The sequence below is a fragment of the Ambystoma mexicanum genome, chromosome 2q, assembly GCF_040938575.1.
Source record: "Ambystoma mexicanum isolate Mex_15411 chromosome 2q, UKY_AmexF1_1, whole genome shotgun sequence".
NCBI classification, from domain to species: domain Eukaryota; kingdom Metazoa; phylum Chordata; class Amphibia; order Caudata; family Ambystomatidae; genus Ambystoma; species Ambystoma mexicanum.
Genome location: NC_090924.1, coordinates 458,010,840 through 458,024,796, shown reverse-complemented (window position 1 = coordinate 458,024,796; position 13,957 = coordinate 458,010,840). Strand labels below are relative to the sequence as shown.

Sequence of the window (13,957 nt, the reverse complement as noted above, 5' to 3'; positions counted from 1 at the left end):
ACTTTAAGGTACCGTGTCCGCCAGGCCTCCCTTTCTAAAGATTGCTACAAGGTAATAATAACTCCTTAACCTTCTGGACTGGGCTGGCCGCCTTGACCCTCTAACTGGTCCCTTTCCTTGGTCCAACTGCTTTTTGAACCATTACAAGACTTTTTGTGCACTGCAACCGTGTGACCCTGGACACATTTCGTTTCGATCCCCTTAAAGCGGATCCAGCCTACTGACTCTGAATTCACGATTTTACCTTGCCTTTCTCTCGTTATGTTCTTGTAAAAGTCTTGGGATCTGTTTCAACTTGTTCTCTGCTTTTCTCTCCCTTTTGAAACGAACTATTAGAGTACCATCTACGTTAAGCGCTCACCGCTGTCTGAAAATAAGTGGGGCTTTACTTAAGACTTGTCTAAAATTCTTTTAAGGGAGTGTATATCTCTTAGTGACCGTGTTTTTGAATTGCTTACTACTAGTGCCTGTGTGTTTTTCTAGATGTGGTTTTAAATAAATAATGATCTCTTTTACACCAAGCCCTGGTCAGTGTTTACTTGTTCTATTGTGTGCTCTTGACCTATTGTGAATACTCTGTATACTGCCTAACTCTTCTTGAGGGAAGTCTGACTGCTCAGCCACAGCTACCAAGTGAATCTGTGTGGTACAGACTGCTACCAAGTGGGTTTACTGCCAAACGCCTGTAGTCCTAAATCTTTTGCAGTGGTCCCAGAGGGAACTGCACAGGTTTCTGCCTAACACAGGCATTGAGGGTTCGCCTGGTGGAAACTATGTCTGCCTTTCAAGGTTTTATGAGGTGGAGTACAGGGGTGTGGTACGTCAGCCTGATGTGGGGAACAGTGTGCGAAGTGGGAGGAGAGGCAGGAGTAGGAAGGAAGTTAATGAGAGATGGCAGGATCCAGTCAAAGAGGAGGAGGTTGGCCTGTGGGTCCTGAACTAGGATGGTGCTAGTGTGGTAACGGGAAAGCAATGCAATGCAGCATGTGAAACACAAGTTTTTTTATAATACATTTTATTGATTTTTAAAACAAACAAATACAAGCACATTACTAATTAAAAGGTCATTGTCTGTTTCCCCCCAGTACATGCAAATAGTTGAGAATGAGTCTACATTTTACATAAAATCATACCCCATTCCCCTGTTATGAGCACACAAACGCCAAGATGTGCCCCAACTTGTCCCTTCAATCAACTATTCTGAGTTGTATTTCAGTGGGTGTCTTCCCATCTTTGCCATACCTTTTGCGCCTTTACCGTGCATCCTCTGGCCGTGTACACCCTGCGCTCCATTGCAACACAAATGTCCACATCTGTCACCCATTGATCATAACTCGGTGTCACTTCCGACCCCCATTTTTGTGCAATGTTCCTTTTTAATTAGTGCGGTGGTGGTGAACAGAAACAGCTTTTCATTTCTTGACCATTCAATGTCATCCTCCATTCCCAGCGATATTAGTTTTGGGTCTCTAGGAATAGATTTGCCCATGACTGTTGATGATTCATTGCAACATGCCTCCCAGAATTGTTGAATGTGGGCGCAATCCCACAGGATATGGAAGAAGGTACCCTCCTCAATCCTGCACCGCAGGCATGCTGGATCATTTATCCTTCCCCAATTATAGAGGGCTACCCTAGGGTAATATACCCTGGGCAGTATCTTTAGTTGAATCAGCCTAACTCTTGGCGATATAGCCACTTCCCTGGGAAACATCAGTGCAGAGACCGATTCCTCCAGTAGTATAGTACCCATGTCAGTTTCCCATTTGGCTTGTAGCCCTGACAGTTCCGTTGTGCCGAAAGAGATTATGGCAATGTACAAAACCGATGTTACTTTGTGGGTGATTCATTCTGGGAATAGGTTTCGTTCTATTGGGGTGTATTCCAGCAGGGAGTTCATATCGGGGAGGCTGACCTGTAGTGCGTGATGCAGCTGGGTGTAGTGGTATTGTTCGGATTGCGGGAGGTTGAAGCGGATTGCCAGTTCTGTAAATGGAATTATGTTGCCTTCTTTCACGACCTTGCCTAAAGTCAGCGTCCCATGCCGTGACCAGTTCGGCCATTTGGGAAGCGTGTACACTTACGGGAGGTTCTTGTTGTTCCATAGTGGCTGTGCTTGGGATAGCTTATTTTCCCATCCCACAAATTTATGTATGTCTGCCCAGATCTGGGTTGTGTGTAATTGCATGGTGGGAATGTCGTTCGGGTTTTCCTCTTGTAGAGGTATTTCATGATGGGTTTTTCGGGAGTGTCCATCTCTGGTGGTCTGTTATGTGACGCAGAGGTGTCTCCATGCAGATCATTCACGACTGCCATTTGGCTGGCCCAGTAGTACGTCTGCAGTCGGGGGAGCCCAATTCCACCCTCCCATATGGACCTCTGGAGAGTAGCGAGCGCCATGCGTGGGTGGCCGTCATTCCATAGCAGCTTCCGGAGTGTTTGATCTATTTTCCTAAACTCGTTTGGAGGGACATGTAACGGGGCATTTTGCACTATATATAGGAAACGGGGCAGGGCCATCATTTTGAAGAGTGCCGCTCTGCCTAATAGTGCTAATGGAAGGGTTGAACAGTGTCGGACATCTTCCGCAAATTTTCTCATTACCGGGTGTAAGTTCTTAGGAATGTAGTCGTTCAAGTTGTTCGTGATTTGTATACCCAGATATTTGAATTGTTCCCTCTCTACTTGGTAGGGGCAGTGGGATGGTATTGTTTCTACTTCCTGTCCTAATGGGAACGGAATGGATTTGGCCCAGTTAACGCGTAGGCCGCTGAACGAGCCGTATCTCTCCAGCACAGTAGTTACTATGGGGCAGGATCTTACTGAGTCTTTTGTATATAAGCAGGTGGTCTGCGTATAGGGACACTTTGCCTTCCCAGTTTTCAGACCAGCGGAAGCCGTTCCATGTCTCTGTGTCCCTGAACACTATTGCAAGGGGTTCGATCGCTATCGCGAAGATCATAGCTGATAGGGGGCATCCCTGTCTTGTCCCTTTTCCTAATTCAAAGGGGTTAGATACATAGCTGTTCACTTTTGTTACTGCTACCGGTGATTTATACAGTAGTTTGACCCAGTTTATGAATTGCGGCCCGAATCCCATTCTCTGCATTATTTCCCAGATTGCTTCCCAGTTGACTGAATCAAACGCTTTTTCAAAATCCACTGCCAGTGAAGCTAATGGGCCCTGAATAGTGGTCGCTTTCTCCAATGCTGTGTGTAACCTGTGTATATTCACGCACCTGGATCTTTGCGGCATGAATCCACATTGATCCGGGTGGATCAAGGCGGGTACGATCTGCTGTAGTCGGTTAGCTAGTGTTTTTGCTAGGATTTTGGTTTCGGTATTAATGAGAGAGATGGGTCTGTAAGAACTACATCTGTCTGGAGGTTTGTTTGCCTTGGCCAATACTACTATAGTGGCTTTCCTAAGGTCCTGCGGGAGACATCCCTCTCTGCGTGAGGCTTCGTACATCCTCAATCGGTGCGGCGTTATCGCTTGTGGGTCTATTTTGTTTCCACACTTCTACTGGAATGCCGTTGGGTCCCGGGGTTTTCCCGGATTGGAGGTCCACTATGGCTGTGGTTAGTTCATACCAACGATTTTTAAAGCGGCAATAAAAAGCACTGTAGCACAAAAGTGGAAACCCGATGTGAAAACACGAGGATAACAAATGTTCTGCATGGATATAAAACAAAGGAACACAAGCTATGATGACAATAACCACCTCTTAAACATTGTGCCTTCCACTTTTTTTTAACTTGACCATTTTTATTAAAGAAAATTAGTTCTACATGACCAGGTGATGCAGTTAAGGTTCTCAATATTAACATCACCTGCACCCCCCTCCGCGATCCCTCCCCAACAAAATTAAAGGTAGTGGTTTCTTGCACTTTCCTCCTCTGGGCCGAGGGTCTCTTTTCCTCGGTTTGGGACCCGTGGTCGCAATCTAGTTTCCTTGTGTGTCCGGCTGAAGACCTTATTGGTCCTCCAATAATCAACAATAAATGGACCTATGGAACCGGGAATAGCCTCTCAATACATTTATTTATTTCATAAATACCAATAAATGTTCAATTGTCAATTTCTAAAAACTTTTATTTGCATATCAAATTCATATAAAATACTGGAACATTTCCACAGGCAAGTATCTACAAGTTCCACTCATACTCAATCACTCCTACCATTCATTCTGTTTTTTGCTTTTTCGTATCAAATTGTTGACATGTAAATATATGTGGCCTCATATATGGACGGCCTCCGACCCTAATTCTACATTACACAAAAGTCCTCCATTCGATTTGATGGTTCCGTCTGTGTGTTCCTAATTACACCGACGTTCGTCTACACGTGTTTCGGTTGTCTTTTTTTCGGGACGTCAACATTCATCGACCCTTCGTTCATACAACCTTCTTCAGGACAAAATTTAGGGGAGTTTCCTTATTCCCATAAGCATAGAGTAGGGTGAGTATCACCACTCAACTAGATTGTGTCTCCCTTTTCTGTATAATTACAGGACATTCAAACTCTTTCCTCAAGAGGGATTCTTCGCAGCTCAATCTGGAGGGACCAATTAATTCTCAATGGCCCAACTACTCCGATCTCTTTGCATCAATTCGTAACAAGGAGCCGCTAACACTTGCGGTCGTGATGTAATTTGACACGGTCTTGCTTCTTCTCTTCAGGACCCAACTACATGCCGTCTCGCTTTTCGTCTTCCAGCGTAGTACCCCCTTTTCAGTGATCTAGGTAGGCATCACCTGCCCTTTACACTCCTATTCCACTCCCCACACCCCATTTCGTGTTCTATTCCTCTTTTCATCCCGTCCCCACATCCTGGTGTAGTGGCAGGGTGGCATGGTCCTTCTAGTGTACGTCCCACCCCCATTTCTGTATGGCTGAGTCAGTTCCTCCATTTAGATACATATCTCTTAGTTTCTTCAACCATTCGTTTTTGTGCGGAGCCGTTACACTCTTCCATTTCTGGGCTACTGACACCCTGCCTGCCCTTGACATTGTTTCCCACATTCTAGAATGCTTATAAGTATCTGATTCTCTTGGTGGAAGCCCCAATAACATCTGGAAGGGGCCGAGGGCAAGGACCTCACCTGTGTCTGCCGCCATCCATCCCAGTAGATCCCTCCAGTATGTTTGGATCTGTGGACAGTGGCACCACATGTGTCCTCTAGAGCCTACCATGCCACACCTCCTCGGGCACAATGGGAACGACCCTGCACATATTCAGGAAATTTTAAGGGGATCTCTATGCCACCCTTGTAATACCTTAAGTTGTGTTCCATATCTGCTGTGAAGAGATTTCCATGAAATTCTAGTTTATATACCTTCCCCCACGCCTCTTCCGTAATTTCCTCTCCAGCTAACCCATTCTAGTATTTGTTTTAAATCCCTGCCTGTTCGTTTTATCGCTTGTGTTCAGGACCTTGTATAGTTTGGACACAATCTCTTTCCTTGTATGTGTGGTGTCCAGTGTTTTCTCAAAGGGTGTGAGGGGGCGTCTCCATTTTTCACCCCATTTGTGGTCGGTCAAGATTCCGTTCAGTCTTAGGTATTCAAATATGGTAATCTTATCTCCTCCCAGTGCATCTGCCACTGCTCCATAGTCTACGAATTCTCCCTCTCGGAGCAGTTGTCCCAACCTTACCAGCCCCCTCTCCTACCATGTTTGAGAGGTGCAGAAGCACCTATCCCCCAGCCTTATGTCCAGTCCCCAGACCGAGGACACCAGGGAGGGCCATGTGGACATGTTCTTTGAGTGTCTTTCCCCCACTCCAAAGAGTAGCACCTGTCTTTAGGCATTATAGCTTGGGAAGAATGCCTCATCCATTCTATCATTGCACAGCCTGCTATGACATTTCTTACTAGGTTTTTATATCTCTATTTGCAGAGTGCAATTGAGATGGCCTGGCAACGCCTGCTTTCCATCCGCCCCTGTATAAAAAAAAAACTCTAATTGCAACAGGCTTCAGTCACTGGACATCATGATTGTTCAGAGTGGCCTGAAGATGATCACCAGCAAATTGACTACCACTCGAATGGTACTGGCAGCACTCCGACACCACTTTGAGCACCACTGCAATGATACTGGAAAGACTATTGAGCACCAAAGGGATTGACCTCGTTGGGAGCTATTTAGCTCCGGTTTATGGCTTATCAAGGCCTGTTTAGCTTGACACCAGGAGTTACTTTTGACTCTGATGCCAGCTGTTGCTGCACAAAAACATTCCTTTGTGACAACACTGTTTTTGTGGCATGTGTAAAAGACATTATGTCCCAGGGGAGTGATGTGGCACTCCCCTATTGGTCCATTTCTGGGCTATGCGAGCCTGTACGACTCGGAAAATCGTATTGTCTAGAAATCGGCCAATGAGGGGAGCCTTGCCATTCCCCCAGGCAATGGCTCTCAGTGCAGCACTCCCTCTTATCATTGGAGCATCGCATTGGCAGTTATGCTGCCAGCATTGCATGGCGCTCAGCACAGTGCTCTCACTCTTCACTAAATCCATGCTGTCAGCTATACTCTCTTCCTCGCCCGGGCCACACCTGACAGAAGCAGCTTGGCCACCTAAATCTCCCACCCCATACTTCTCCGGGTGGGGGCAAATGCCCTCAGCCAGTGCCGCTCGCCTTCTCGCCTCGGCCACACTTATACGTGAACCGGGCACGAGAAATCTCCCGCCTCCCACTTCGTACCTTATTAGGTGAGGTGGAGCTGCCACCCGCCCCCCTCGCTGCCTGCAGACTTTCGCTGAGACGCACCCGACAGACGAGGCCCGGCTGTTTGGTTGCTCCTCCCTAGTAGATGACAGGAACTAGCCAGTTCACTGCAACCACTTTATGCAGATTGCCTTAAAGAAAACAAAAAAATGGGACATGGTAGCTTTATGGAACACGCCTTCGGGCTCTACCAAGAGTTATGGGCCCTGAAGACCTTGTGAAAGACCCCTGCTGCGCTCTGACTTTCAACTTGCTCTTCAGGTCCCATAACTCCCGGTACAGCCCTAGGCTAGGTCTATAAGGCTTAATTGAAAGCATACTGGGACATATATATATATATATATCGTGGATAAAAGGTTATAGGTTGTATCTCTTGTGGAAGCTGGGTTTCTAGGATGCCGTTACATTGTCTCCTTGTTCCCCAAAGGTGGCTCCTACTTGCTAGAAGATGCCCAATAGAGAGAAGCTGCGAAAGGGCATTATCATGGAACCTTTATTTTGACCCTTACACCATTCATATGGTTCTCACAGCACTTTGGTGTACTGAGCAGCACTGCAATGAAGTGAGTCATATTAGACACCTTTTTATGGTACCTTCTGCCCTTTGGCATATTAAGCAGCATCACAATGGTGTCAGCAGTTTGCCATACATATGGAGTGTCACCGCCTCTCATTGGACAGCCGAGTGTCATATTGGGTCTTTTTGGGTCATCAAGCAGCATTGACCAGCACTGTGTGATATAGTGTCGCTGGTGTGTCGGGCTGTAGATCACCCTTTCATATTGAGCTAGTGTGTACGATAGTGCACAACACTGTTGATGTTTGTACTGCACTAAAGCATGTGATGCATGTGTTCCAGAGGCATTTTATATTCTGAGACGACATTAACTCTGATGGGAAACGGACACAGTTCCTTTTGATGTACATTGTATATCGGAAACATGATTTATATTTTTAAAAAGTGTTATTTCTCCCAGCACATAATTATGTGTGTATTTGCTGCCAAAGCATAATTCATCAGATAGAAACTCCGACCTCTCGGTGTCCAAGCATGTTTCATTCCGTTTTGCATCTCTTGTTTGCACTTGCGCAAACAATTTTCTGATGGTGACATACATTTCCTTCTCCAGAGGAACAATGCTTCTGGGTATTGTGGGGTATAAACAAGTTGCCCATCTCCAGAGGGTTCAAAGTGTAGCAGCTACAATGCGGTGAAGAATGGAATTCTTTTTAAGACCCTATGCCTGACGCACAAAGCGTTTCGAGGGGGTAGGGGGACAGGATCACATCTTACTTAAGCGGAGATGTTGCTATCAAAGGGGCAGACAACTTCCAGCTTAACATACATTTCTTCGATGTATACCTGATATTAAAAAGACGAGCATTTGCGCATTATCTTTTTCATATTACTCTTGCAATACACTTCCTCTTGAACTCTGTCCGGGACATCGCTTATTAGTGCTCATAAAGAACACGTCTGTTTAGTTGTTAGATGGGGCCCATGGGAGTTCCCACCCACCTGTTGGGGTCCTATTTTGATTGTGTGTGGTAGCAGGGCACATATTAATGTATAGTTTAAACAATATACATCACGCATTGCTCTGTCCGAGCAGCGGACTCAATGACCCCATGTCAAGAGTAAATAACAATATCGCATAAATTGCGGGCATCAATATGCCTAAAGTATATACTGTTTATCACTAAAACATGTATTTATACTATCAGATTATTTATATTTGAGCACAATATCTTCAGCTTCATATATAATTTGGTGAATATTAGATGGGAATTTGCGCGAACACTAATCGCCAGTTTCATCAAAAGGGGCATTTGCGCACCGTTAGAACACTACTCCTGTTCAAGGAGCATGCGCAAAAGAACAGCGAACGGCCCCAGACGCATGCGTGATTATACCGGATCGCGGCCGGCTTGGATTACGTTTACTCATAGTATTTAAGACATCGCGTCCGGTGGACGCGTCTTTGACTCACGTATAACAACTTAGAATGCGATTGAACCCTTATATATGGTAAGTGTGCACGATTGATATAAATATTCTTTTAGGAAACAACGTTGAACTATATACAATTTTTCACTAACAGGCAGTTTTAACCAATAGGTAACCCACAGTGAATCGAACATAACGTGAACAATTGAGCATATGTACTTGGAATTTTTAAGTGACTCAGGAACTTTAACAATACCGGTTATCGGAGGGTAAGCTTGCATGCGTATGAGCAGCATACATAGAGAAAGCCCCAAGCACTATCACAAAAATACTGATTTTCATATCCTATTCACTCCTATGTTCGCAGGTAATAAATGATCACAATATGAGTCATGAATACAACCACAACAGGAATCATTCTTGAATAAACAATCCGGTTGGATTATATCCACAATATAATTGCCAGAATATAGGTGAGACTCAATATTAAACAATGCAAGCGCATTGTGATTAAAACATTTTTTTAAGAGCCACTGCATAGCAATCTAAATAGTTAGTCACATCTTTAACTAACATGCACACTGGATTAATGTAGAAGAAAATTATATGGTGTGACTTGGGGTGCTGCACGAGCATGAACAATGCATGATCTATATGCTAATCACACATAACGGTATAATCTGATTTTAAAATTGACAATGAACATAACTTATTGCCATTCTTTCTTTTCCTGTTCCTTCCCCATATTGAATAACATTGATCTCTACAAATTTGGTATGTGAATCTTGCTATTCATTTATGTATTATTATTTTCTAATTTGTAATATTTTTGATTTTTCCTGTATATGTGTGTATATATATATATATATATATATATATTTCTCATATTTTTTACTTTTACTGCAATTTGATTATTTTAATTTGGTTGGCACAAAACCTTTTTTTTTTTTATATGAATATATCAGCCTTGAGAACGACGCTATTGTCGAAACACGTGTCGGCTGATACAGGGTGTCAATAAAGCACACCAATAACATGGACTTTTGATTACCATATACAGAACTGAATATTATTAATATACATTACTAATCAGGAGAAGCGTGATTTGCGGGTCATTACTCTTTTCGTTGTCTCTTCACTGTGTAGCAGTAGGCATACACAGTATTGACCACAGCAGCGCAGCTGTACTCCACAATCTTTAGTTTTGGGACGTGCAGAGCGCACACATCAGGCCTTTCACCTACTCATCTGTTTCCAGGGAGCAGGACATTGGATTAGAGTATTAACCCTACAACTCTATGAAGCCTTCTGGGGGATGGCGTGTGCTTAACAAAACATCACCTCTTAAACGGATCGTTCACGAGTTCCCCCTTTAAAACGGCATCTGAAACAATTTGCTTTTTAGCATTTATATTAGGCGAATTGCAATCCATGTAAGAACTACTGTCTGCATTTTTCCTTTTGAGCACCATAGGGTGTACTCAGTCTGAATCTCTTCGCTATACTGTAGTTTGGTACTGCATGCGCTTCCTCTGAGGCCGTGAATCTCACACATCCAATATCCCACTGTTAAGTAATTTACAACTCTCTGAATCTGCCTTGGAAATACAACCCAATTATCACGTCACTTTAAGGAACCTTTTGCAGAACTATAGTCTACCTACCAGGACTGCGATGCACCCAGGCTATCGCAAAGCATTCTTCCTGGCTGCACCCCTCTCTACTTGTGTTGATAGCATCTACTTCCCACTTGCCCATCGTATCCTTCCCGTGCCTGTATTCTTTCCTCCAGCAGACTAAGATCCGGTTGCAACTGACAGGGGCTCAGTACACCACTCCAGAGACAATCCCAGGTCATGTCAATCTTGGTGATGCATAAAACATGCATCAGCCATGATAAAGCGTGCTCTAAGATCGTTCTGTGTGAGGGTTCGTTGTTTGTTTTGATCTGTGTTCAGCGCTTTCTCCTGTCTTCAGGCTGTACACATACTAAACCAGAGTGTTGTGTGAGAAGCAGCCTTGCCCACTGGAGCCCCACCCAAGAATTTGCATGCAGAGATTTTCAATATATCGGGAGCTATTGCAATGATGTCTAGTGAACCCTCGCAATGTGGGCCTCCGAGTTCCTGCACGTTGGTGCGTTCAACAAACATGCAATTGTATTGCAGTAGGTGTCAGCCAGAGGCATGATGCGCCTTGAAACACCATTTGCTGTATAGATGCATTATAAATTCCCAATACAAATAAATAAAAACATTGCTATGTTTGTAATTCTGAAAGCCACACAACCTTTCGGAAATGAGATGGTGTAGTACATATTGATCGAGTTATTGTGGAATGATTTTGTGGTACTGGTACTCCTGTTGTGAGAGCCAACCCTAGTCGGCAAAAGATATAGGGGGGCCTCAATATTTGTATATTCAATGACATCAATGAGTGTAATACCTGATGTGTTCATGTAAAGTTCTATAAAAGAGGTTGCCTGGAGTAAGTCATTAGACAAATAAATGATGTCCGGTTTCTGAATTGTCACGGCTAGCTATTCCATTCCATATCTGGCAAGACGTTTTTTAGAGCAGCAGACCATGTGAGCTGAATCGGTTCTAGAGATTTTTAATTTTGGCAGACAAGGAAAGGTTAGAACAGTATTTGCCCAGGAGCACACACACTTTAGTTAACTGAAAACAGCAGATTTTGAGACCAGTCTGGAACTCGGGCACTTGCTCGCACACATGTACCTAGCTGTACTTGGTAGAAATATTATTTGCCACAGGACCTTTTACAACTTTGGTTTGAAAACTTCATTTGACTTTGGAATGCAGTGAAAACATTGTGATTGTGTTCTGCTAACTGTTGTGTTTTATAGCAGTTTATCAATTGCTTTTATTTTTGTGCTGTATGCATTTGGCCACACTGTCCAAAGTAGCAATGTGCTTTTCATTTATAACTACAGATGAGGATTATTTTGAGTGAATTATTAATTTAAGATGCATACCTACAGAATGTGGACGCAGGTTTTAAGAATGGCAGGGTTGGGATTGAATTTGGGGCAGACAGGGCACAGTATAGTGTGATCAAAGCAGACCCTATTTGCCGGAATGATCGAAACAGACCTGATTTACTAGAACGGCTGTGAGACAGTGAGATTAAGCAGTTTCAATAATCTAATGCGTTAACAAAATCAGCAGGACTCGAGACCTAAAAAACGTGGGGGTCTCATTGACATACATACAGGAAGTGAACACATCTTAAAGTGAAATCTGCACAGTTGGTAGAAGAAAGTACACGGGACAAATAAGCGTTGGCCTTTCAAAAAACTGATTCATAACCATCTGACAAATAACCCAAAAGGGAAGATGTTCCTAAAACGTTGCCAGTAAAGTATTAAAGGCACTCACCTTTAACCCCAAATGTCCATATTGAAATGTTCCTGTAAAGCAAAATCGCAAATAAAAGACCTGCTTTGATGACACTTTGATGCGGTCTTGTGTGTAACTGCTCCGGGAATGCGACAACCTGAGATCCAATGCCATTGTCCGAACACATGAGTGAACAAATCTTCTTTATATTTTTTTTGATAATGCGGACCACAAACTAGCCCAAGGGGGGTGGCACCTGCCCTCTGGAAAAAGTGGGCGGAGACTCACCTGTTCACCCATGAGTATTCTCGACTTTCCTTGAAAATCATAGGGCCAGGTCCAGGGAAGACGAGCTCTCCAGTCTCCAGGCCACCAACCTCTCTTCCCACATCCGTCGCTAATGATCATGACGCACATTCCATCTCTGCATCCCCATGTTTGTCTTGCAACAATAGTCTATTTTGTAAAGGTGGCCTGAAAAGTACATATTATTTTTTTTAAAGTACTCCGACAAATATATAAATAAAGAAATATGTTGAGCAAAAAGAGTATGCTTGTGGAGTTAGTTTCCCCCATCTTGAATGGAAGACTACTAATACCAGATTGCAATTCAGCAGAAGGTTAAATAAAATTGGCTGTAGGTTTTGTAAATGTACTTTCAATGTTTGTAGTCGGAACACAAATGTGTGAAAAGGTAACCTGCCTCTTTTTCATTGTTTAACAAAGGCAGCATGCTTCTTAAAGCAAGAGGGGGGAAAATCTGGCTTTCAACAAACAAATATGCTTTTTGGTGTGTCAAACAAGAACATGTGAGTATTCGGGAGATATTTTTAAAAAACTGTGCATTCTTTAATTGCCATGGTCAAAGGCATCGATTTTAGGTGACTAACTGGTGCTTTTGTGGTTGTTTAAAGAATTCAAATGTGCATTTTTCACTTCTTTCAACAAAAAGTTTTGAACAACTTGTCAAAAACACGGATTTATGTGATTATTGGGACCACCATTATTACGACGGCCGAAAATACGTTTCAACCCCCCTTACACAACATACATATGCCGGGTGAGAGCCCCGCACCACCCCAGATTACTATTATATATATATATATATATATATATAGGTAATTTGGGGTGGTGTGTATATGTATATATATATATATATATATATATATATATATATATATATAATGGTAATCTATAAAAAAATAAAGAAATTGCCATTCTTTGACGTCGTAATATTGAGGGCGACATTTTGGTCCATTACCAAAAAACAATGCCTACTTAAATGAACCATCACTTATGAATAGCTTCCACTTTAAATGCTCTGCAAAACTAAGAGGGAAATAAATTGTATTTGGAAGGCCCTGGATGACCTGCTGCTCATCATCTGATGGGCCAGGGCTGACCACATGGCAGGGGCATGTAGTTTTCTTTAGAAAGTCACAGTAGGTTGTGAGGAGACAGTATCGTTCTGGATACAGCGCAGCTCCTCTTAAAAACAAACTTGATTTACAAGTGCCAGATGGTGCCTGCATGCGGGTCCCCCCCTAACAATGGGGCGCTGGGCGATGATGGCACAGCAGACCCATCCATAGGGCCAGCCCTGCCTATTGTAGGGGTTTGTCTCGTTCCATGTCCTATGAGGGAGAAGGTGCAAAGTGCAGTAACTGCTGAACCCATGTGCATGCATATTTGTACATTGCCGAACCCATACCCTCCTCCAGAATAATTTGGCTCACACATTGTTTGTCAAGTGTTGGCAATAAAAGGCCGTAGGTTTTATTGTACAGATGCAAATAACAGTAATCACATATCCTAAGATAATAACAATACTTTTGGGCACCGGGTCTTGGGGTTACCCCCTCTGGCCCGTGCCACCACACTTGGGAAGGTTGACGGCTGACCGCGTTCCCCCAAAAG

At 43.5% G+C, this 13,957-nt stretch overlaps 1 protein-coding gene across 5 annotated transcripts in view; it reads left to right on the top strand.

Moving 5' to 3' along the window:
* Nucleotides 1-13,957, top strand: part of LOC138569515 (uncharacterized) — a 485,233-nt gene that overhangs the window by 32,893 nt on the left and 438,383 nt on the right. Inside the window, exon 1 of one of the 5 annotated variants that reach the window (XM_069647561.1) lies at nucleotides 12,789-12,849. The exons of the other annotated variants lie outside the window; for them this stretch is intronic. The gene's annotated coding sequence lies outside the window, so the exon portion shown is untranslated. Of the gene's footprint in view, nucleotides 1-12,788; nucleotides 12,850-13,957 lie in introns of those variants that run through there. 5 annotated transcript variants of the gene reach the window in all.